Here is a 23,069-nt window from a genome sequence, read left to right as displayed (position 1 = left end):
CTCTGGGGAGCATTGACAGGAAATCCCACAAGAAGTTGCACTGAGCTGTTAAACACGAATAACACACTCTCTTTAAAGGAGCATTACCTTGGAGGGAAAAAGTGCTTGCAAAGCTCTTACTCACAGTTTGTGTTCTGAGCTCAGCATTAGAGTTGGCAGGTGAGGGGCGGGTGGCTGGACAATACAATACGGGCATTGGTCTTGGGTATTAGGGACAATAGCAGTACATCAAGTATCAACTTTATTTGCCATGTACATTTACACGGTGGCATAGCGGTTATCATGATGCTATTACAGCTCGGGGAATTCCAGAGCTTGGAGTTCAGCTCTGACGGCGTCTGAAAGGAGTATGTACATTCCTTTCCATGAGCACATGGGTTTCCTCCGGGTGCTCCAGTTTCCTCCCACCTTCCAAAGACATATCAGTTAATTGGTCATTGTAAACTGTCCTGTGATTGGGCCAGAGTTAAACAGGTGGGTTGCTAGGTGATGCAGTTCATTGGGTCTGATCATTAGGTTCCATGTTTTATCTCCTAAGAAAATTTTTTTTTAAATTTGCTATGGTGTGTTGGTTAGGGCATGATATGCAACAGAAACAACATTCAACCATAATAAAGAATAAAGTATTATATAAAATACAAAGAACAGATCTGGAATCAAATGCATAAACGCATAAATACCAGCATGTATATACAATATAAACAGCAACATAAAAAGTGGTTTAAGGTATTTACAGTGCAGCGCATTGAGGTAGAACAAGGTAAAACAATAACAATGGAGAATAAACTGAAACAGCTGAAGCGAAAGTGCAATGCAGGTGGACAATAAGGTGCAAGATCAGAACATGGTAGATTGTGAGGTCTAGAATCCAATTTATCATACTAGAGAACTATTTATTAGTGACGGGGGTAATAGATAGAGAAAGCTCGTGGGCGGGAGAAGGGGGGACTAACTTGAATTGTTGATCAGATTAACTGCATGGGGTAAGAAACTTTTAAGGTAGTGTGGTTTTTGTTTTAATAGCCCTGTGGCACTTTCCGGAAGGGAACTTTTGGAAAAGGCAGTTTGCAGGGTGGGTAGTGTTCATTATGAGCTTTCTGCCCATTTCTTTGTCCTGGACACATGATGAGAGTTAGCTTGAGAAAAGAGGTGGAAAATAATTCTTAAAATTCTTTTCAGTGAAAATAGGACAAGGAGCCTCAGGTTCAAACCAAGAAAAGGCATGGCTCAACAAGGGATCTACATTTGGAATCGTCAGACCAACAAAGAGAAAATACTCGGTAACCAATAAGGGAATCATACCATCAGTTTAATCATTTGGGATACATGAAATAGGATGGACCAAAGTAAGTCTGACAATCACCTCTCACTTTCTAGCTTGTATTTCTTCACCACCATTCCCCTGCCTTATTCTGGCATCTTCCCCCTACTTTTCCAGTCCTAATGAAGGATCTCGGACTGAAACATTAACTATTTATTCCTTTACATAGATGCTGCCTGATCTGCTGAGTTCCTCCAGCATTTTGTGTGTTGCTCTGGATTTCCAGCATCTGCAGAATCTCCTGTGTTTTCTAGAATATTCTGTTGTCTAATCCACAGATCAACAGAAGACAATGTGGGACATTCTTTCTTCTCCCCTCTTACATTGAGCAGAAGATACAAATGAATGAAAACGTGTACCACCAGGCTCAAGGACACTGTTATAAGGCTAATAAATAGCTTCCTAGTAATAAAAAACTTGTCATGTGAGGAGCATTTGACAGCTCAGGGCCTGTACTCACTGGAATTCAGAAGCATGAGGGGAGACCTCATTGAAGCCTAACCAAGGTTGAAAGGCCTCAATATGGTGGACGTGGAGAGGATGCTTCTGATGGTGGGCGAGTCTAAGCCCACAGGACACAGCCTCAGAACAGAGGAGCATCCTTTTAGAATGGAGATGAAGATGAATTTCTTTAGCCAGAGAGTGGTGAATCCTGGGGTTCGTTCCCACTGGGGCTGTGGAGGCCAATCAAGTCATTGGGTATACTTAAGGCAGAGGGTGATAGATTTTCATTAGTCAGGGCATGAAGGGATACAGGGAAAAGGCAGGAGAATGGAGCTCAGAGGGAAAATGGATCAGCCATGATGAAATGGATTTGATGAGCCCAATAGCCTTAATTCTGCCCTTATATCTTACGGTCTTATAAATTGGACTCTTGACCTCACAATCTACCTCATTATGATCTTGCACCTCATTGTCGGCCTGCACTGCACTTTCCCTTCAGCTGTTCATTTTATTCATTCTGCATTCTGTTATTGTTGTCGCTTGTTCTACCTCAATGCACTGTGTAATGATTTGATCTGTACGAACGGCAACCAAAGTAAGCTTTTCACTACATCTCAGTATATGTGACAAGAATAAACCAATTCCAATTTGATTTCCAATAATATTCATAACCACATGCTTTATATTATTATTCACATCCACTAAGATCCTGAAGAAATAAACGCTGACCACTGCTTTCTGGTGCCCATCCTAACTGGCAATGTTTGAAACTTAGCATTATTTTCCATAAAACGGAGTTCTCTGTTAGTTTATTTCACAGTTGCCTGCTCCTAATCAGCCTGCTTTCCAGTGAGTCCAGCAGTGGTGCGCAGTTAGATCCCTTCTCATCCCTGACTCATAGGATCCTGACATTATGATCAATAGATTTCTAGACGTTAATAAGATCAAGGAAAATGTATTTGGAGCAGGAAAGTGGTGCTGTGAGATCAGCCATGAGCAGACACACACAAAAAAATTGCCAACTCCTGTTTCTACACTGTTCTGTTGTAGAGTCGAATACAATGCTCGCACAAGCACCAATTATAATGATAGGAAGGTGTACTACGTTACAGGAAAAAATAGTGGGGGAGTGAGATTTGTATGTCAGGAAAGATCCTTGCAGATTTCTTCAGATGTACCGAGGGGAACATTCTAATTGGCTACACACTGTTAGGTATGGAGGGGCTACTGCACAAGATCAGAAAAAAGCTGCAGACAGTTGTGAAGTCTCCCAGCTCCATTACGGACACTAGCTTTCCCAGCATCTTCGAAAGACGATGCCTCAAAAAGGTGGCATCCATCATTAAAGACCCCCATCATCCAGAACATGCCTTCTTCTCATTGCTACCATCAGGGAGGTGGTACAGGAGCCTGAAGACACACACTCAAAGTTTCAGGAACAGTTTCTCCCCCATCCGCCAGCAGATTTCTGGATGGACAATGAACCTATGTAGACTGCCTCACTTTTTGTGCTCTCTTTTTGTACTACTTTTTAAATTTAATTATATATATATCATATTGTAATTTTTTTGTATTATCATGTATTGCAATGTACTGCTGCTGCAAAATGACAAATTTCAAGACATATGGCAGTGATATTAAACCAGATTTTGACTTCTCTCTGAGCTGGCATGGATTTGATGGGCTGAGTAACCTCCTGTGCTAGATGGAAATGTCCGAGTTGTGCTGGTCTCAGGTTGGGTAGTCAGGGAGCACCTTGCACCGATATGGCAGACAGGCAGCTCTTTCCTACAAGTTGCTTGCTCTAGAGAGAGTGCAGAAAAGATTGACACAGATGTTGCCTGGGCTGGAGTCTTGAGACACAAGGAGAGATGGGATAGGTGCATCCATTTTCCTGGGAGCAAAGGTGACTGAGAGGCGAGGATAATAGAGGAAAATAAAATTATGAGAGGTGTAGATAGGGTAGATAACCAACTGCTGAGGATATACATTAGAACAAAAGGACTTAATAAATAGCAGGATTTTGCAGGTCAAACCTGCTCTGATGTTCATCAAGATCCTGCTGGATCTGACCACAATCGCTACTTTGCATTCCTGCCCAGTCCCAGTAACCATGCATTCCTTGCTTCTCAAGAACCTAACTATCTCCACCCTTAAGAACATTCAAAAGCTCTACTTCCATTGCCTAGAACTGAAGACTCACAATCGATGGAGAAAACCTGTACCTCATCCATCGTATATGGTATTTAAGCAGTAATATCACCAAACTGAGAATATTTCACAAGAACGTATTCCTTTCTGAGTCCAACCATTGGAACCCAGACACAACTTCAACAGGCACAATGAGTAGGCAGGAACTGAACAAGCCCAGCACTGGACGACTGGATAAATGGAAAAGGCTTACTTACCACGTGGCACGGGAGAGGCCGGGTGGGCACGCAGTGTTGGGGGCGAACGGGTGATTCCAGGTCCTTGCCACTGCCACGACAGAGACTTCTCTTCTAGCTTACAGCCCACCCAGCTGGCACTGGCTTGGGTCGTGGGCCACCACCATCAGTATCTTCTTTTGAGCTCGCCACGCGAACAGTTGGCCGATCTAGGCAATGAGAGAGAATGGATTAGCTAGTAGCTTATTTACCCGGCATTCCCTATTTTGAGGTTCATTTTTATTTTATTTTGAAATACAGCATGGTGACTGACCCTTCCATCCCAACCAACCCATGCTGCACAGTGACCAATTAATCTGCTAAACTGTATACATTGGAACGTGGGAGGAAACCAGAGCACGCGGAAGAAACCCACGCAGTCACAGGGAATACGTACAAACTCCTTACAGACAGCAGTGGGAATTGAACCTAGATCACTGGCGCTGTAATGATGTTACTTAACTGCTATGTGTCACCCTAAAACACCAGCATCGCTTCAAACACTCCCACTTCAACCCTTCTTTACCCAGTCTCTTACAGCTTGTGCTCTCTTCTTCCCGCCTCCAACTTAATTTCATTTTCTCTAGAGGCCCAACACATCTTCAGTTCTACCATGACTTCTCATGTTAAAGCTGCTTCACCTTAATGTGATTGTTGACTAACTGGAACCCTCAGGCTAAGAAGGGACAAGTGGTCCCTGGTGAAGGATTTCAGCCCAAAGCGTCCACTCTTTTTAACTTTCCATTGATGCTGCCTGACCTACTGAGTTCCTCCAGCATTTTGTATGTTTTACAATGGGCTGAGATCCTCTTCAAAGTTCAAACTACATATACGTCATCATATACAGCCCTGAGATTCATTTTCTTGTGGTTACACACAGTAAATCCAAGAAGCCAAGAGAATCAATGAAAGACTGCACCCAACAGGACTGGCTTGGGTCGTGGACAAACAAACAATTTGCAAAAGCCAACAAACTATACAAATACAAGAAGAAAATAATAAGTAAATAAGCAATAAATATCAAGAATATGAGATGAAAAGCCCATAGATTGTGAGAACAGTTCAGTGATGGAGCAAGTGAAGTTATCTCCTCTGGTTCAAGGGCCTAACTGTTCCTGAACCTGATGGTGTGGGTCCCGAGGTTCCTGTACCTCCTTCATTGGTAGAAAAGAACACGGCCTGGGTGATGGGGGTCCTGCACGATTGATGCTGCTTTCCTGTGACAGCGCTCTGTGTAGATATGCTCAATGGTGTGATGGATCGGGCCATATCCATTACTTTTTCATTCAAGGGCATTGGTGTTTCCATGCCAGGCTATGATGCAAACATTCAATACACTCTCCACCACACATCCATAGAAGTTTGTCAAAGTTTTATTGTCATTCCGATTCTTCACAAACTTCCAAGGAAGTAGAGCCGCTGCCATGCTTTCTTTGTAATTGTGCTTATGTGCTGGGCCCAGGACAGATCCTCTGAAATTATAACACCGAGGAACTTAAACTTGCTGACCCTCTCGTCCTCTGATCTCCTGATAAGGACTAGCTCATGGACTTTTGGTTTCCTCCTCTTGAAGTTAATAATCATCTCCTTGGTCTTACTGACATTGAGTAAGAAGTGGTTGTTGTGACATCACTCAGCCAGATATTCAATACCCTCCTTTATGATGATCCGTCACCACCTCTGATTCAGCTAATGTGGAGAGAGCTAAGCATGTGAACCAGATGGGAGTCCAGAGTCCAGAGAACCACCAGTGAAATACAATGAATGATGGTTAGTTAAAACGTGACTGAAAAAGGGAGGACGATGAGGTTGGTACTGGAAACACTATACACCACCAATACAGAGGACAGATTTGTTCCTTACATACAATGCAAGCTTAGGACTCTGACCAAACATTGCATGGAAGTCCAACTCATCTCCTCTGGATAATTCATTGTTGTAATGTGCAGGCATGGAAGAAGTATCCAACCATAAACACGAGAAACTCTGCAGATGCTGGAAATCGAGAGCAACACACAGAGTGCTGGAGGAACCCAGCAAGTCAGGCAGCATCTATGGAAAACAATACAGCTGATGTTTCGAGCCGAGATCCTTCTTCAGAACCATGGAAGGGGTGTATAAAGTTGGAAGGGGGTTAGGAAAGGGTACCAGGGACTGAGGCTGAAGAAGGCAAGGAGAGTTGAGGAGAGGGGAAGCAGTGAGGATGAGGGAACCGTGCAGGTTGAGGAAGTGGAGGAGAGGTGAGGATGGTGTGGTCCGAGGAGGGAAAGTGGAGGTGTGGGAGAGGGCAAGGGTGTGTAGTCATCTGAATCACAACAATTCACTGGGGCAGTATGGTAGCACGGAGGTTAGCGTAAAGCAAATACAGCACCAGTGACTCGGGTTCAATTCCCACAAGCTTCTGCAAGGAGCCTATGATCTGCCCGTGACTGTGTGGATTTCCTCTGGGTGCCCAGTTTCTTCCCAGACACTGGTTAGTGGGTTAATTGGTCACATGGGTGTAACTGGGCTGGACGGACCTGTGAGCATGCTGCATCTCGAAATGAAAAAAGTAAATAAAAGATGTACTGGAAAGGTGCTCTAACATGAGAACATGAGGAAGATTTCAGGCAGTTTGCCAAAAGCGAATGAACTCGCCATGAACAGAGGAAATAAATCCTATCCTGGTTAACACCGACGTGTTCAAATCAAAAGCTTATTGTGCAAGCAAACCAAGGGGTACCTGGTGGAGCAAGGAGGGAGGAGGGGGCATTTTTCACCGCTGCCCATTCCCAACTCTTCAGCCTGGCTCTGAACAGGGATGCGGTGCTGACAGATAGATTACTATTATGGGACTGCTTCAGTGCGGCTGCACAGTCCCTGCGCCAGCCGTCCCGCAGAAGGAGAATCAGATGCACACACATGCCAGGCTGCAGTGCGAGCCAAGGAATTTCCTAACAGCACATTGCTGCAGGGTCCTTGGACTCGGTTTGGGGATAATGTGGGCCTGCCTCAAACCCTCGCAGCGAGGAACTGCATCGGGATCCGCATTGCTAGAGTCACCAGCGATGCGTTCACGGCGGGAGTGCACGCAGTAGGGGAATGAAGTGCACAAGGGTTTACTGAGCAGCTCATCTGAATCTCCACCGACTCTGCTGAGTACCGCGGCTGGAACTGGGTGAGGAGATATCTGTTGGGGGAGGGGAAGGGAGGGGACAGAGGGAGATATTTCTAATACGCACTCAGCAGCCATGCATTGTTGCTATCAGCACCAGCATGGCATGCACAATCACACAATGCCCCTCCCCCCTTTCTCCAATGGTCCACTCCCCTCTCCTATCACATTCAGCTCCTTTGCCTTTTCCACCTTCCACCTGCCAGCTTCTCACTTCATCTCCCCTCCCCCACCCACCTACCTTCCCCCCACCTGATCTCACCTGTCACCTTCCAGCTTGTGCTCCTTCCCCTCCCCAACCTTCTTATTCTGGTTGCTTCCCACTTCAGTTCCAGTCCTGAAGAAGTGTCTCGGCCCAAAATGTTGACGGTTCATTCCTTTCCACAGCTGCTGCTGGCCTGCTGAGTTCCTCCAGCAATTCGTGTGTGTTATCACACGTGCAGTTGTCCATGCATTGGTCCTTCAGCACCTCCATACATATTTGCAATGACTTCCTTCGATGTTCAGCAAACCACGGCACAAACAGAGCCAATGAGCTTGTAACACTGGTATTACTAATATTATACTGATAACCACATATTTCATACAGCTGTCATCAAAACCTTCTGTTTCCATTAGACAAATTTATGCAAATACTGAAGTAACTGCAAAACACCAAGTGTCACAACATACACACAGCGGTCACTTTATTGGGTACGCCTGTACCCTGCTTGTTAATGTAATAATATTATCAGCCAATTGCGTGGCTGCAACTCAACGCATAAAAGCACGCAGACACGGTCAAGAGGTTCAGTTGCTGTTCAGAACAAACATCAGAATGGGGAAGAAATGTGATCTACTTTGACTGCGGAATGATTGTTGGTGCTGGACAGTGCGCTTTGAATATTTCAGAAACTACTGATGCCCAGGATTTCATGCACACCACTCCTCAGAGTTCACAGATAATGGGGCGGAAAACAAAGAACATTCAGTGAGCAGCACCTTGTTAATGAGAGAGGTCAGTGGAGAGTGGCCAGACTGGTTCAAGCTGACAGGAAGGTGACAGAAACTCAAATAACCAGACATTACAACAGTGGTGTGTAGAAGAGCATCTCTGAACAAACACATTGAACCCTGAAGTAGATACATTCAGTGGCCACTGTATAATCCATTTCAGAATTTATTTTTAATCGTGTTTCAAAATAACCTGACCCATTTAATCCTTTCCTGCTGAAAGCAGCTATAAAAAAGACATTAAATAATTTCCCCATGTCACCTTCCTGGAATTATATCTTCACATTTCCTAACCTTTCTCAGGCAATCAGAAGCTTTTAAGTTGAATCTGTGGGTCTCAATGCCACAGGCGCCTGTGGAGACCAAGTCACCGGGTGTACTTAAAGTGGAGGTTGATAGGTTCTTGATTCGTACGGGTTTCAAAGGGGAGAAGGCAGGAGAATGGGATTGAGAGGAATAATAAATCAGCCAAGATGGATTTGCAGAACAGATTTGATGGGCCCAAATGGCCCAATTCTGCTCCAAGGTCTTATGGTCTTATGGGTAGAGCCCCTGGGTTTAGACCCAATGATGAAGGGCCTGTAATATATTTTCAGGTCATGACACAGGATGATGTGACATAGCCACATCCCTCTTGATTGGTAAATTCCTCTGGCTTGAGAGATGCTGTCAAGAGTATTTTTAAAAAAATATTTTGAAGAACCACACAATAACATAGAAACATAGAAACATAGAAAATAGGTGCAGGAGTAGGCCATTCGGCCCTTCGAGCCTGCACCGCCATTTATTATGATCATGGCTGATCATCCAACTCAGAACCCCGCCCCAGCCTTCCCTCCATACCCCCTGATCCCCGTAGCCACAAGGGCCATATCTAACTCCCTCTTAAATATAGCCAATGAACTGGCCTCAACTGTTTCCTCGGCCCAATTTTAACTGACAACGTTGTATGACTTTGGAATACAGGAGGAAACCGGAGCACCCGGAGAAGGCACGAGTTCCTTAAAGACAATGACAGAGTCAAACCCAAGTCGCTGGCACTGTAATAGCTTTACACTACTGATGGCTTGTATTTTGTAGCAGGGAGACACTGAAGCCACAACGTGCCAGTGTGGAGCATGGTAAGATGGAAGGCCAGCCACAGAGAGCACACTGTTCAGGACAGCTCTGAGCCCCTTCTGACTACATTCCAGGGCTTGAGACTCCAACCAGTGAATCGGTCTCTCAGTCCCAACCTGACAACCCCTCTACAACTGTGTCTCAGTATAGTCACTCATCTAAGCTCCTGAGAATTTAGGTCAATCGTTATTTATTCATTTATTGAGATACAGCATGGAATAGGACCTTCCAGTCCTCTGAGCTGCTCTTTCCAGCAATCCCCCAATTTAATCCTTGTCTAAACATGGGACAATTTACAATGACCGATTAACCTACCAACCGGTATGTCTTTGAGTGTGGGAGGAAACCAGAGCACCTGGAGGAGACCCATGCAGTCACAGCGAGGACACACAAACTCTTTACAGGGTGTGGTGGGAATTGAACCTGGGTCTCTGATACCGTATTGTGCTAACCACTATGCTAGGCCTCTTCCTCAAAGAACAGCCATGTCACCCCAGAAAACAGCCGCGTAAACTCTCAAGAGTATTGCTCATTTTGTCCTAATTCCTGTGAAGTGGATTATGGGGTGTAGGAAGAAAGTTTTAGATTCATCATGGAGGAGATCTATATGGGACATCACAACGTTGTGTGTCGTAGGACCTGTTCTGTAGGACTGGGAAGAACAATTGGTTACTGCTGTGCTGAGATCTGGTGACCTAGTGAAAACAGAGATCATACTTAAGATTTTTCTGGTCTTCAGGGTAAAATTTTGAGGCAACATGGTAACATAGAGGTTAGCGTAATGCTTCCCAGTGTCAGCGATCAGGGTTCAATTCCACCAGCTTGTACATTCTTTGCATGACCAGGTGGGATTTCGTGGGGTGCTCCAGCTTCCTCCCACACTCCAAAAACGTACGGATTAGAAGGGGTTACTAAACTGTGGGCATGGATGTTGGTGGCAGAAGGATGGTGACACCTGCGGGCTGTCCTGTTGGTTGTTGGTGCAAACGATGCAATTCACCGTACGTATTGACGTATAGACGTATATCAGAAATAAAGCTGATCTTAAAATCAACCGTGGACTGTACCTTTAAGAACGCTCTCCAATGCTGACTTAATTCAAACGTGCATCCTTCCCATGTCTTCCAATTACTCAAGAACAGAAAATAAAAGTGTCTGAATATTGCAAAGCCTTTCCTGAGGGTGACATGCTCCCCAGTGCCAGTTAACCACACGGGGAATCAAGTCAACTGTAGCAGATCCGCGCCTGCTGTAACACAGGAATGCAATCCTTCATCTGAAGAACGTGGGGAGGAGATACAGCTGCACTGGGTGCTGCCCGAGACGGTGGGGCGGAGGGCGAGGAGTAATAAACTATCCAAAATGACATGGAAATTTATTCATCAAAAGAAACAAGAAGCCTCCAGGCAACAGGGAAAGAGCAACTCACACAAAATGCTGGAGGAACCCAGCACGTCAGGCAGCATCTATAGAGAGATATGAAGAGTCAACATTTCGGGTCGATACCCTTGATCGGAACTGGAAAGGAAGTGGTAGAAGCCAGAATAAGAAGGTAATAGGAGGAGAAGGGATACAAGCAGGTGACAGGTGAAGCTAGATGATGGGGAAGGTAGGTGGGAGGGGGAGGGGGGAAGGAAGTGAGAAGTTGGGAGGGAATAGGTGGAAAAGTGAATGATGGGAGAACGGGAAGGAGGAGCGGCACTAGTGGGAGGTAATAAGCAGGCGAGGAGGAGTGAGAATGGAACCAGATTGGGGAATGGAAAAAGAGAAAAAGAAGGAACCTGATAGGAGATGAGAGTGGCCTTTGGTAGAAAGGGAAGGAGAGGTGGGACCAGAGGGAGATGATGGACAGGTGAGGAGAAAAAAAGGGAGCCAGAATGTAAATAGAAATTATGGAACCTGATTGTTGGAGGGGATTGGTGGAAAAGGTAAAGGGCTGAAGAAGAAAGAATCTCATAGGAGAGGAGAGTGGACCATGGGAGAAAGGGACGATATAAGGCATCAGGGAGAGGTTATGGGAGCTGAGGAGAGGAAAGAGAAACCAGAATGGGGAATGGAAAAGAAAGTGGAGGAGGGAGAAATTTACTGAAGTTGAAGAATTCAATGCTGGTGCTGTCAGTTTGGAGGCTACGCAACTGTCATCTGGCTGTGGTATGTCAGTCAACAATACTGCAGCAACACACAAAATGCAAATTAGGCAGCATCCACGGAGGGCAGCAAACAGTCAACATCTTGGGCTGTGACCCTTCAGCTGCTTGAGATTTCCAGCATCTTCAGAATCTCTTGTGTTGATTATTCTGCAGCTCAGTCCCAAAATGGCCTTTACCTTTGTTACACAGGAACACACTGGCTGAGAGAAATAACTTTGCGTGATAAAGAGATATAAAGCTAAGAAACAGGTTCTCTGGCCCATCTCAACTGTGCCAAAATGCTATGCTTTGCCCTGTCTGAAGCAGCCACCATCTTTGTGCACTTCTACCAGATATCCTTTCAGCTTCCTCTGCTCCCATCCAAATCCAGAACCCCAGGAACCATTCCACAAAGGATTGACAGCCTTTGTCCATCTGTCTCCTGAGCCATTTTGGATAACTTCTCTCACTTCTAGGCTGAACTGATTCCACAACCTACAGACTCGACCACTCATGCTCTCCATGTAATTTATTTATTTATTATTGTATTTGGACAATTGTCTTCTTTAGCACACAATGATTGTTTGTCAGTCTTGGTGTGTAGTTTTGTCATTGATTCTATTGTATTTCCTTGTTCTGTGAGTGACTGCAGAAAATGAATCTCAGAGAAGCATAAGATGACATATTCATACTTCAGTAATAAATTTACTTTCAGCTTTCTGAATCCTCTCAGGAAGGTTGTGACGTCCTACAGGGTGATGACACGAATTGGACAGAAGACTGCAGTTGCAAATTAGCCAGTATTTTATGCAGTTTCAACATCGCATCCTCAGTCCGGCACTCTGTGCCTTTCATTATAAATCCCAGGGTTGCAGATCTGGAGATATCAGGATGGAGCTAGAAAATGGTATTGAGCCAAGTCAGTTAGAGTAGTTGTACACTCAAGGGGCCAGATAACAAACCCTTGCTGTTCCTTGTGTCCTGATATCTGCACTGTGTTACTTCAGTCATGATGCATGCAAAGTAGAGACAGTAAATTGGTTTATTATTGTTTGATGTACCAAAGTACAGTGAAAAACCATCCACATGGATCATCTCATTACAATGGTGCAATGAGATGTGGTGCAAGGTAAAACAATAAGAATGTAGAATAAAGTGTCACAGTACAGGCAAAGTGCAGAGCAAGTAGACAATAAGATCCTGGGTCTTAATAAGGTAGATTGTGAGGTCAAGAGTCCAACTTTTCATATTAGTAAGCCATTCAATAGGCTAATAATAGCAGGGTAGGAGCTGTTCTTGAGTGTGGTGGTATGTGCTTTCAGGGTTTTGTATCTTCTGCCCAATGGGAGAGAGGGAGAAGAGATACTGTCTGACGTGGGAGGACTCTCTGATTATGTTACCTGCTGTACTGAGGGAGTGAGAAGTATGGACAGAATGTACGAAGTGGAAACTGGTTTCTGTGATGTGCTAAGCTGGGTCCACAACCCTACAGTTTCTTGTGATCACGGAAGAGCAATTGCCCAAGTTGGTGCTGACTTTCATTGAGTCTACTATGGCTATTAATTCTATTATGCATTTACTGAGTATGCCCAAAAGAAAATTAACCTCAGGGTTGTATATGGTGACATATATGTGCTTTGATAATAAATTTACTTTGAACTTTTGAACAGGCTAAGACTGGTGCCTTAAAACCAGTCACTTCAGGTAGATGGGGTTGACAGCTCATTTCGGAGAAGGAAAGCTCTAATTGCAAACCTCCGCTGCCTTGTGGCTGCACCCACTCATGGGGAAGACTTTGAGAGCAATGGGGAAGGCTTTGAGAGTAAACCCCAAGGAAAAATCAAGAGCTGGAGTCTCTAAGCTGGTAATATGTTGAGTTCAACATTGACTGGCAACTCCTGCGATGCCGCTGGTGCCAAATTGTATCAGTCCCTGCCGTTCCTTTGTATCCATCAGCTACGTGGAGAGGTGGGGTCTGCTATGTGAGCAACAGCTTGCTCTCTAGATTGTACTGCCCTGGTTTGCTTATCACGTAGACAGCTGGGATGCAACATCCATAGTCGACTCTGACTAACAGAGGGCCTCAAAGCAATGTAGTCCAATGGCTATAGTTGACAATATTGTCTAAACTCATCCCCACGTTTCAAAGGGGCAATCTTATTTTGCCTTTCAAAGCCACTGTTTAAGCCCAGCACCTGTCACTGACTCAGTACAGGCAGCAACCCAAGGAAAACTCTGACTTACAAATGGAAAGAACAGATAAATCCAAAGGGAGTCAGGTCACGCAAAGTGCAGTACAAATCCACACCGCAGTTTGTGTGATACAACATTAACCACTGATGTAATATTGCACATGAGCGCTATAAATAACCATGCCAAACAAGTTTTTCAAGAGGCGGTCTGCAGTGAGCCCTGTTGCTAAGTGGAGAACATCTGACTCATTGTTGCTAAGCTCTTGCTAATATGGGATGATTTTTTTTTCAGGAGATCTCAGAAATCCTTGCTCCATTCAACATCATCAGTTTCCAATCTCAAACTTGGTATCCCACCAAAGACTCTCGCAAATTTCTACGGATGTACCGCGGAGAGCCTTCCTACCGGTTGCATCGCAGCTCAACGCATCATGGAAACCAGCCTCCCCTCTGCGGGCACTCTACAAATCTTGCTGCGTCAGCAAAGCAGGCGGTATAATCAAAGACTCCAACCATCCTGGACATTTCTCTCCTCTCACCAGCCCATGAGACAGAAGATATAAAATCCCGAAAGTACGGTATGTACTACTAGGCTCAAGAACAGCTTCAATCCTTCTGTTAAAAGACAACTGGTACAATAAAATGGACAATTGACTTCATAATCTATCTTTTCACGGCCTTTCATGTTATTGTCTACCTGCACTGCACTTTCTCTGTAGCCGTAACACTTTACTCTACATCAGGGGCTCCCAACCTGAACTTCCTTCTTGAATAACACTTCATGATCTCATGCTCATCAGAGGGAGCTGGCAGAATCTTCAGGTCTGGAGGGCTGGTGAACCTCACAACATACTCCCTCACCAAGTTAAGACGCACTGTGAAGATCTGACACATGATTGGTTCATGAAGGCCTTGCCCTGTACAGTACATCAAATTGGATAGTGTCCCATCATCGCAAGGTTGCCAGTCATTCCAAGAGCCAGTATAAGGAAGTCTTTATACAATTCTACACCATTTTTGGTGCAATGTTTACCTTGGGGTCCTCGTTTAAGGAGTGGTGCTTTGGAGCCGAGTCAGATAAGGTTCATCAGACTTATTCCTGAGGTTGTGTGGTTGTTTTAGAAGCAAATTTAAACAGGTCATGCTGATTCTACTTGGAATTTAGAACAATGGGAAATGATCTTATTATAATATGCTGTAGCTATGAGTATGAGGAGACATCAGATCCATGTACCTGCTCTACCATTCAAAATGGCTGATCTTGTACCTTAGCATTTCAATGTCACTTTCCTGAACTAATTCCCTTAATATCCAAGGATTGAAATAAAGGATTGGAAGGTGTCTGGTATTGGTATATTATTGTTGCAGGCACCAAGATACACCGGAAAGCTTTTGTTTGTGTGCCACCCAGTCTTGGTAGGCTGGATGTTGAGAAGACGTTTCTCTTCATGGGGAGGAGATCTTGGACCAAAGGGCATAGTCACAGAAAAGGGGCAATAAGGAGGAATTTCTACTCTCAGGAAGCAGAGAATCTTTGGAATTCTCTTCCAGAAGGTGGAAGTTCAGAGATTATCTATTCAAAGTTGAGGCACACTTTTGAGTTACAGGGGTGGTTAAAGGTTGCCTGAGTGGGTAGTCAAATCAGTCATTCAGCCCTTAAATAAAGGAGGTTCTGGGTTTGATCCTTTGATCTTCTTTGGGAGGATTTCAGTTTGGACAATGTCCAGAAATACAAAACAGGCATAATAAGAAATCGGAATAGGAAAACGAGACAAGTTTGTTGTTGTGATCTACACCAGCGGTCCCCAACCACCGGGCCGCGGGGAAACGATATGATTTGGCGATATGAGTCAGCAGCACCTTTCCTCATTCCCTGTCACCCACTGTTGATCCATTACGCATGCGAGGTCATGACCTGCGCGTCATCCATGTCCGCGCGGAAAGGAGATCAACTCCTCGAAGTATGTTTGATATAACATCTCTGCCGGCATTCTGGATCAAAGTCAAGGCTGAATATCCTGAGAAAGCCACGAAAGCACTGAAAACTTTGCTTCCATTTCCAACATACCTCTGCGATGAATGTAACGAAAACTAAATTGCGGAATAGACTGGACATAAGGAACCCTCTTCGAGTATCGCTGTCTCTCGGCACCCCTCGATCGGACCGTCTTGTTGCAGGGAAACAAGCCCAGGGCTCCCACTGATTCAGCGATATTGGTGCGTTGCAATGATTTTATATATTCATACGGGGAAAATATGCGCTGTGTGTTTAATATCCAAACATTACTTAAAACGTTATGATGCTATTGACTTACTTATATAACATATAACAATTACAGCATGGAAACAGGCCATCTCTGCCCTTCTAGTCCGTGCGGAACGCTACTCTCACCTAATCCTACCGACCTGCACTCAGCCCATAACCCTCCGTTCCTTTCCTGTCCATATAGCTATCCAGTTTAACTTTAAGTGATAATATCGAACCTGCTTCTGCCACTTCTACTGGAAGTTCGTTCAACACTTACTTCAAGCTCCCCTGTCCACCCCTGATAATTGACTTATCACTATATCATGCGAGAAAAATATGCGTTGTTTGTTTAATATTAAATTCGTTAGATAAACCCTTTTAGAAACGAAATTGAGTGTATTAGGCACTTATCACCGATATTCCGGTCGTGATTAACATCCCCCCCCGCTGAACAGAGTCGCCAAAAACGATTTGTAGAAAAACATGGGCAGGTGCACGCTGCTCAAGTCACACATGCGCACTGGTGCCCGTGTAAGGCTTCATGGTCATTGTAGTCTTTCTCGGGGTAAACACGATGTATCTGACTGCTATTCTTGTCCGTTGGCAACCATTCCCCCCCCCCCAGGGTCGAGTGGTCCCCAACCTCCGGGCCGCGAAGAATGCAGCGGTGCAGCGGTAGCCAGGATGCACCCAGCACATCTTTAAGAAAAAAGCCGAAATAAACAAGCTAATTGATTAGGTGCCGCCCGGCATGTAAGTGTTGGCCTGGATCAGAGGCGATCGCCGATTGCGTCGCCTCTGATCTGGGCCGATATTTACGTGCCGGGAGGTACCTAACTAATTAGCTTGTTTACTTCGGCTTTTTTCTTAAAGATGCTGCCTGACCTGCAACATTTCCTCCAGCATTTTGTGTGGGTTTCCAGCACCTGCAGAATCTCGTGTTTATGATCCACCTCCTCAATGTGTGTGCAAACACCATCACATCCCCTCCCACCTCTATATCTCAAGTCACAGAGAACTCAAGTAATGTTTAGGCCGGGATCTTGCGGAAAAGATGCTGCTCTTTGCAATCACTGAAAGCTTGGCTTTCAGCTCTGTCAAAGCTCCAAGTGGTACAAACTCCTGATGTACTTTTTGCCCCAGAGACACTTGTCATGGCTTAAGATCTGAGGTACAGTCAGCCATTTCGAAATTTTGCCAACTGAGAGTGGAGAGGGGACAAGGGGAAAGGGTGAGAGGTCTGGAGGGGCGTGAAAATACAAGTGAGAGAAAAACAGAGAAAATGAGAGAGAAACTTAGAGAAAGAAACAGAGAGGAACTGAGTAAGAGGTAGCACAATGCTTCACGGTACCAGAAACCCATGTTTAATTCCTGCTGCTGTCTATGAGGAGTTTGTATGTTCTCCCCGTGACTGCATGGGTCTCCCCCAGGTGCCTTGGTTTCTGCCCACCGTCCAAGGACATACCGGTTGGTAGATCAATTGGGCATTGTAAACTGTCCCATGATTAAGTTGTGCTTAAATGGGGAGGGGGGGGGTTGCTGGGCAACAAGGCTTGAAGGACCTACTCCGCGCTGTATCTCAATAAATAAAATAAATAATTGAGAGACAATAACAGAGAGAAGAACAGGGGGAGAAACTGAGAGAAAGAAGCAGAGAGAGAGTGCAGAAGCGGGGCCTATGGCCCAACTTGTGTGTGCCAATCTGTAATTTTGTTTGCCTAGTCCCGTCGACCTGCTCCTGGATCATTGCCCTCCATAGCTCTCCTGCCAATTTACTTCAAACCGATCTTAAAAGGTAAAATTGAACTTGCATCCTCCACTTCTGCTAGAAGCTCATCCCACACTCACACCATGAATTGTGTGAAGAAGTTCCCCCTCAGGATCCCACTAAATATTTTACCTTTCACCCTTAACCTATGCCCCTCTAGTTCTAGTCTCACCCAAACTCAGGGTTTCCTGTACGACCACCTCCACTTGGGTAAGTGCTGAGATATTTGAAGGTCCCCTTACCATTATCCCCACAGGGCTGTCTCTCTTATTTCAGATAAGAACCCCTCAGTGCTGTAGAGAGGACACTGGGGCCAAGAGACACCTAGATCAAAACATATGCCCACCAACCATCACACCCCCGTTCCTCTTCCCCAACTCTAAGCCGAGATCTCCTCTGTTTTTCCCAGTTAACTGGGTTGACAAGTGTGACCAATCATGGAAGCGGGAAAACAAGAAAGATCTGTGGCTTTCCAAAGCAGCTGGCCTTTGTCAATATAAATTATCGAGCCACACTGCAGAATAATTGAATAACACAGCCAAGGTAGAATGCACAAAACCTCTTCAAGTAACATTTTGTTCAGCCAAAGCAGGACTTCGTGTTTTTTTTTCCTTTTAAAAAAATAGAGCTTAGATTTGGCTGAAATACACTGCTGGCAGAAGGCACTGCTCAACAAGATTTGTGTGAAGACAAAGCTGGCTAGCATGTGGGAGAAGACTGAGAAAGAGCCAGTTATGGCCGCAGTGTGTCTGACACATTGAAAACAGGTAGTTGCTTTCTTTGTTAACACTCTGGCAGTACCAGGCACCAGCGGAGCTGTGAAGTCTGACCCCATTCATCATCCCTGCTCCAACCTGCCAATAAAATTCCTCCCAAGTGCAAATCACCCGACTACCACTCGGGCACCTGCACTCTCCATTTGAAGAAAAGACCCCATCACCAGGTTTTGGAACAGTCCATGAACACTATCTCACCATGTTTGCTCTCTTTTTTGTACTGCATACATGTATACAGTGCAAATATTTCAGTTATCTTTTTGAAATTTATTATTGTGATTTATGGGATCAGAGGAAGCTGCAGAGGGCTGTGATCTCAGCCAGCTCCGTCATGGGCACAATGTTGAGGATATCTTCAAAAGGCGATGCCCCGAGAAGGCAGTATCCATCATTAGGGACCCTCACCGCCCAGGACATGCCCTCTTCTCATTACTATCATCAGTTCAAAGTACATTTATTATCAAAGTATGTACACTATGAACAACTTTGACATTCATCTCCTTACAGGAGGCTCCTTCTTCGCTCTGTTTGCCCCCGGCAAGTAGCCACTGAGCTTCACCAAAACGGGGAAGACACACACTCAGCATTTGAAGAATAGCTTCTTCCCTTCCACCATCATATTTCCGAACGGTCCATGAACACTACCTTGTTATTCAACTTTTGCACTACTTATTTATTTGGCATTTTGAAGTAATTTTTATGCCTTTCACAATGCTGCTGCTCCAAAAACACGTTTCATGACACGCCACTGATAATAAACCTGATTCTGAAAATAATTTGTTTTTCAGGTCGGAGGACTGTGTGTATGTGTGTGTGAGAGAGTGTGTGTCTGTATGTATTTGTGCGTGTGTCTGTGTGTAAGAGTGTGAGTGTGTGTGAGAGAAAGCGAGAGAGTGTGAGAGTGTGAATGTGTGTATGTCTGTGTGCAAGAAAGAGAGAGCAAGAGAGTGTGGGAGTGAGTGTGAGTGTGTGAGAGAGAGAGTGTGAGTGTGTGTGAGAGAGAGCGAGAGAGTGTGAGAGTGAGTGTGAGTGTGTGAGAGAGAGAGTGTGAGTGTGTGTGTGTGGATAGGTGGGTGGATGGACATGGAGGAAAGCGGCTTTTTCTGCTGTTGCTGTTTGGCTGAACATTAAGCATGCTATATCATCACCTCATTACAGGAATAATGTTGAAGCTTTAAAGAGGGTGAGAGGAGATTTATTAGGATGCTGCCTGGATTAGGGAGCATATCTTATGTGGGTAAAACCACAAGACCATAAACTATAGGAGCAGAATTAGGCCATTCGACCTATCGAGTCTGCTTTGCCATTTCGTCATGGCTGATCCAATTTTCCAGCCCCAGTCTCTTGCCTTCTTCCCATATCCCTTCATGCCCTAACCAATCAAGGATCTATCAACCTCCGTCTTAAATGTACGTAAAGTTTGGCCTCCACAGATCTTTGTGGCAAAGAATTCCACAGATTCACTACTCTCTGGCTAAATAAATTCCTCCTCATCTCCGTTCTAAAAGGTTACCCTTCTATTCTAAGGCTGGGTCCTCTGGTCTTAACTCTCCCACCATTGGAAACATTCTCTTCACATCTAGTCTAGCAAGGCCTTTCCTCATTTGATAGGTTTGAATGAGGTCACCACTCATTCTTTGGAATTCTAGTAAACAGGCCCAGAGCCATCAAACGCTCTTCATATGACAAGCCTTTCAATCCTGGAATCATTTTCGTGAACCTAATTCGGTAGGTGGAGTGAGCTAGGGCTTTTCTCTTTGGAGAGGAGGAGGATGAGCGGTGACTTGATACAGTTGTACGAGATGATAAGAGGCATAGAATAGATAGTCAGTGACTCTTTCTCATGGTGGAACAGCCTGGTACCAGGTGGCACAGTTTTAAGGTGATTAGAGGAAAGTCTGGGGGGGGGGGGGAAATGCCAGAGGGATTTTTTTTTAAACACAGAGAGTGGTGGGTGTGTGGTATTCGCTGCCAGAGGCAGATACATCAGCGACATTTCAGGGACTACAATGAAGTATAATGTTGGAAAGTGTATGGTTAAGCACTTTGGCAGAAAAAATAAACGGGCAGACTATTATTTAAATGGGGAAAGAATTCAAAGTTCGGAGATGCAATGGGACTTGGGAGTCCTCGTACAGGATATTCTTAAAGTTAACCTCCAGGTTGAGTCGGTAGTGAAGAAGGCGAATGCAATGTTGGCATTCATTTCTAGAGGAATAGAGTATAGGAGCAGAGATGTGATGTTGAGGCTCTATCAGGCACTGGTAAGACCTCACTTGGAGTACTGTGGGCAGTTTTGGTCTCCTTATTTAAGAAAGGATGTGCTGACGTTGGAGAGGGTACAGAGAAGATTCACTAGAATGATTCCGGGAATGAGAGGGTTAACATATGAGGAACGTTTGTCCGCTCTTGGACTGTATTCCTTGGAGTTTAGAAGAATGAGGGGAGACCTCATAGAAACATTTCGAATGTTGAAAGGCATGGACAGAGTGGATATGGCGAAGTTGTTTCCCATGATGGGGGAGTCTAGTACGAGAGGGCATGACTTAAGGATTGAAGGGTGCCCATTCAGAATAGAAATGCGAAGAAATTCTTTTAGTCAGAGGGTGGTGAATCTATGGAATTTGTTGCTACAGGCAGCAGTGGAGGCCAAGTCATTGGGTATATTTATGGCAGAGATTGATAGGTATCTGAGTAGCCAGGGCATCAAAGGTTATGGTGAGAAGGCAGGGGAGTGGGACTAAATGGGAGAATGGATCAGCTCATGATAAAATGGCAGAGCAGACTTGATGGGCCGAATGGTCGACTTCTGCTCCTTTGTCTTATGGTCTTATGGACTCAGTTAGGGACATGGATGATAGAAAATGGAGGGCTCTATGGGGTGGGGGGGAGGCTGAGATTGATCTTAAAGTCGGTTAAAACGTTGGCACCTCATCATTGATGTGATGTTCAATGTAAAAGGAGGCGCTACAGAATCCGCAGTATCTACTTGGGAGAAGTTTCAACAGTTCATCCAAACAGGAGAGAATTTCAAGAGTGAGAAGAAGACTGTTCTGCTCAAACCCCTGGAGTTAGAGGCAAACCATCGTTCCACGACCCACCGATTCGTTCTGCTCCTGATTACTGATAATGCTGCGCTGCATCTGCACATTTCAGACAAAGTCAAACATAAATATAGGATTGCCAAAAATAATGAAAGCATTATTTACACAAAACATAATGCTTCATTGCTGCAGTTTAATAAGCCTTTCACATGTTGCAATGGCAGTTCAGCACGCCTCATTTTAGCATACAGTAAATCCCAGACAGTCGGAGGTGTGGTATTTAAGGCAGCAAGTGCTTATTCTGTTTATAGAATATGATCCGACTCCTTTCCTCCTATGGCTTACCCCTTGTAAACACCCAATGTGATACTTCCATCCATTAATAGCACCAACTCTTAACCCATTCAGCACAGGAGTCTGTGCTAACTGTGAACCAGTGCCTATCCAAGCACACATTAGAATGCCAGTCTGTTTTTCACCCCCTCTGCTAAACTTATTAAATTTAATCAGTTAGCAAGGTCATGGCTAACTAGGTACAGTTTCTGTGCCATATACTACTTGAAAGTTTCACCAGTCCATCACAGGCCTTCCCCATCATTAAGGACATTCACCAGGAGCACTACCACAGGAAAGTAACGGTCATCATCAGAGACCCCCAACATTCAGGCCATGTCCTCATCTCACTCCTACCATCAGGCAGAAGGTGCAGAAGCCTGAGATCTCACACCACCAGGTTCAGGAATCAGGAACAGTTCAAACATCTGGCTTCTGAATTACTTCACTCAACCTCAACTGATTTCACAACCTATAGACTCAAGTTCAAGGACTCTACAACTCATGTTCTCAGTATTATTTATTTTCTATTTACGTAATTGTCTCCTTTTGCACATTGGTTATTCGTCAGTTTTTGTGTATGTATAGCTTTTCATAAATTCTATTGTATTTCTTTATTTTCCCATAAATGTCTGTAAGAAAATGAATCTCAGGGTAGTATACAGTGACAAATACATTCTTTGATAATAAATTTACTTTGACCTGATACCCAGAGATGAAAGGGTTGGCTACAAATCACCTTGCTGTCAGATTTCAGCAACTGGGTAATAGCAATTGCACATTCTGATCACACAGAGTGGAAATTTGTTTGGAAAGAGAGTCGGGTGTGTTGGTTGTTGATGCAAAGGACGCATTTTCGATGTACATGTACGGTTCAGATGTTTAGATTTATGTGTCAAATCTGAAAGTGAATCTGGAAGTGTGGCAACGCTCACAGGCTGTGCCAGAACATCCCTGTTCTGTATTGGTCATCACTGCAAGTGACTCATTTTACTGCATGTTTTGATATTTCCCTGGACATGTGAAAAATAAAAAAACAGAAATGGGCTGCTGTGCTCCCCTATAATTAAAATTCAAGGTAAATTTACTATCAAAGTACAGATATGTCAGCATATGCTTCCC

General features: G+C 44.6%; 1 protein-coding gene across 4 annotated transcripts in view; it reads right to left on the bottom strand.

Moving 5' to 3' along the window:
* Positions 1 to 23,069, bottom strand: part of zmiz1a (zinc finger, MIZ-type containing 1a) — a 451,595-nt gene that overhangs the window by 319,746 nt on the left and 108,780 nt on the right. For all 4 annotated transcript variants that reach the window (XM_072282833.1, XM_072282834.1, XM_072282836.1 and 1 more), the window contains exon 2: positions 4,174 to 4,361. The gene's annotated coding sequence lies outside the window, so the exon portion shown is untranslated. The remainder of the gene's footprint in view (positions 1 to 4,173; positions 4,362 to 23,069) is intronic.

Source organism: Mobula birostris, chromosome 18 (genome assembly GCF_030028105.1).
Source record: "Mobula birostris isolate sMobBir1 chromosome 18, sMobBir1.hap1, whole genome shotgun sequence".
NCBI classification, from domain to species: Eukaryota; Metazoa; Chordata; class Chondrichthyes; order Myliobatiformes; family Myliobatidae; genus Mobula; species Mobula birostris.
Note: the sequence above shows the minus strand (reverse complement) of the source record. Positions and strands in the feature narration are given on the sequence as shown.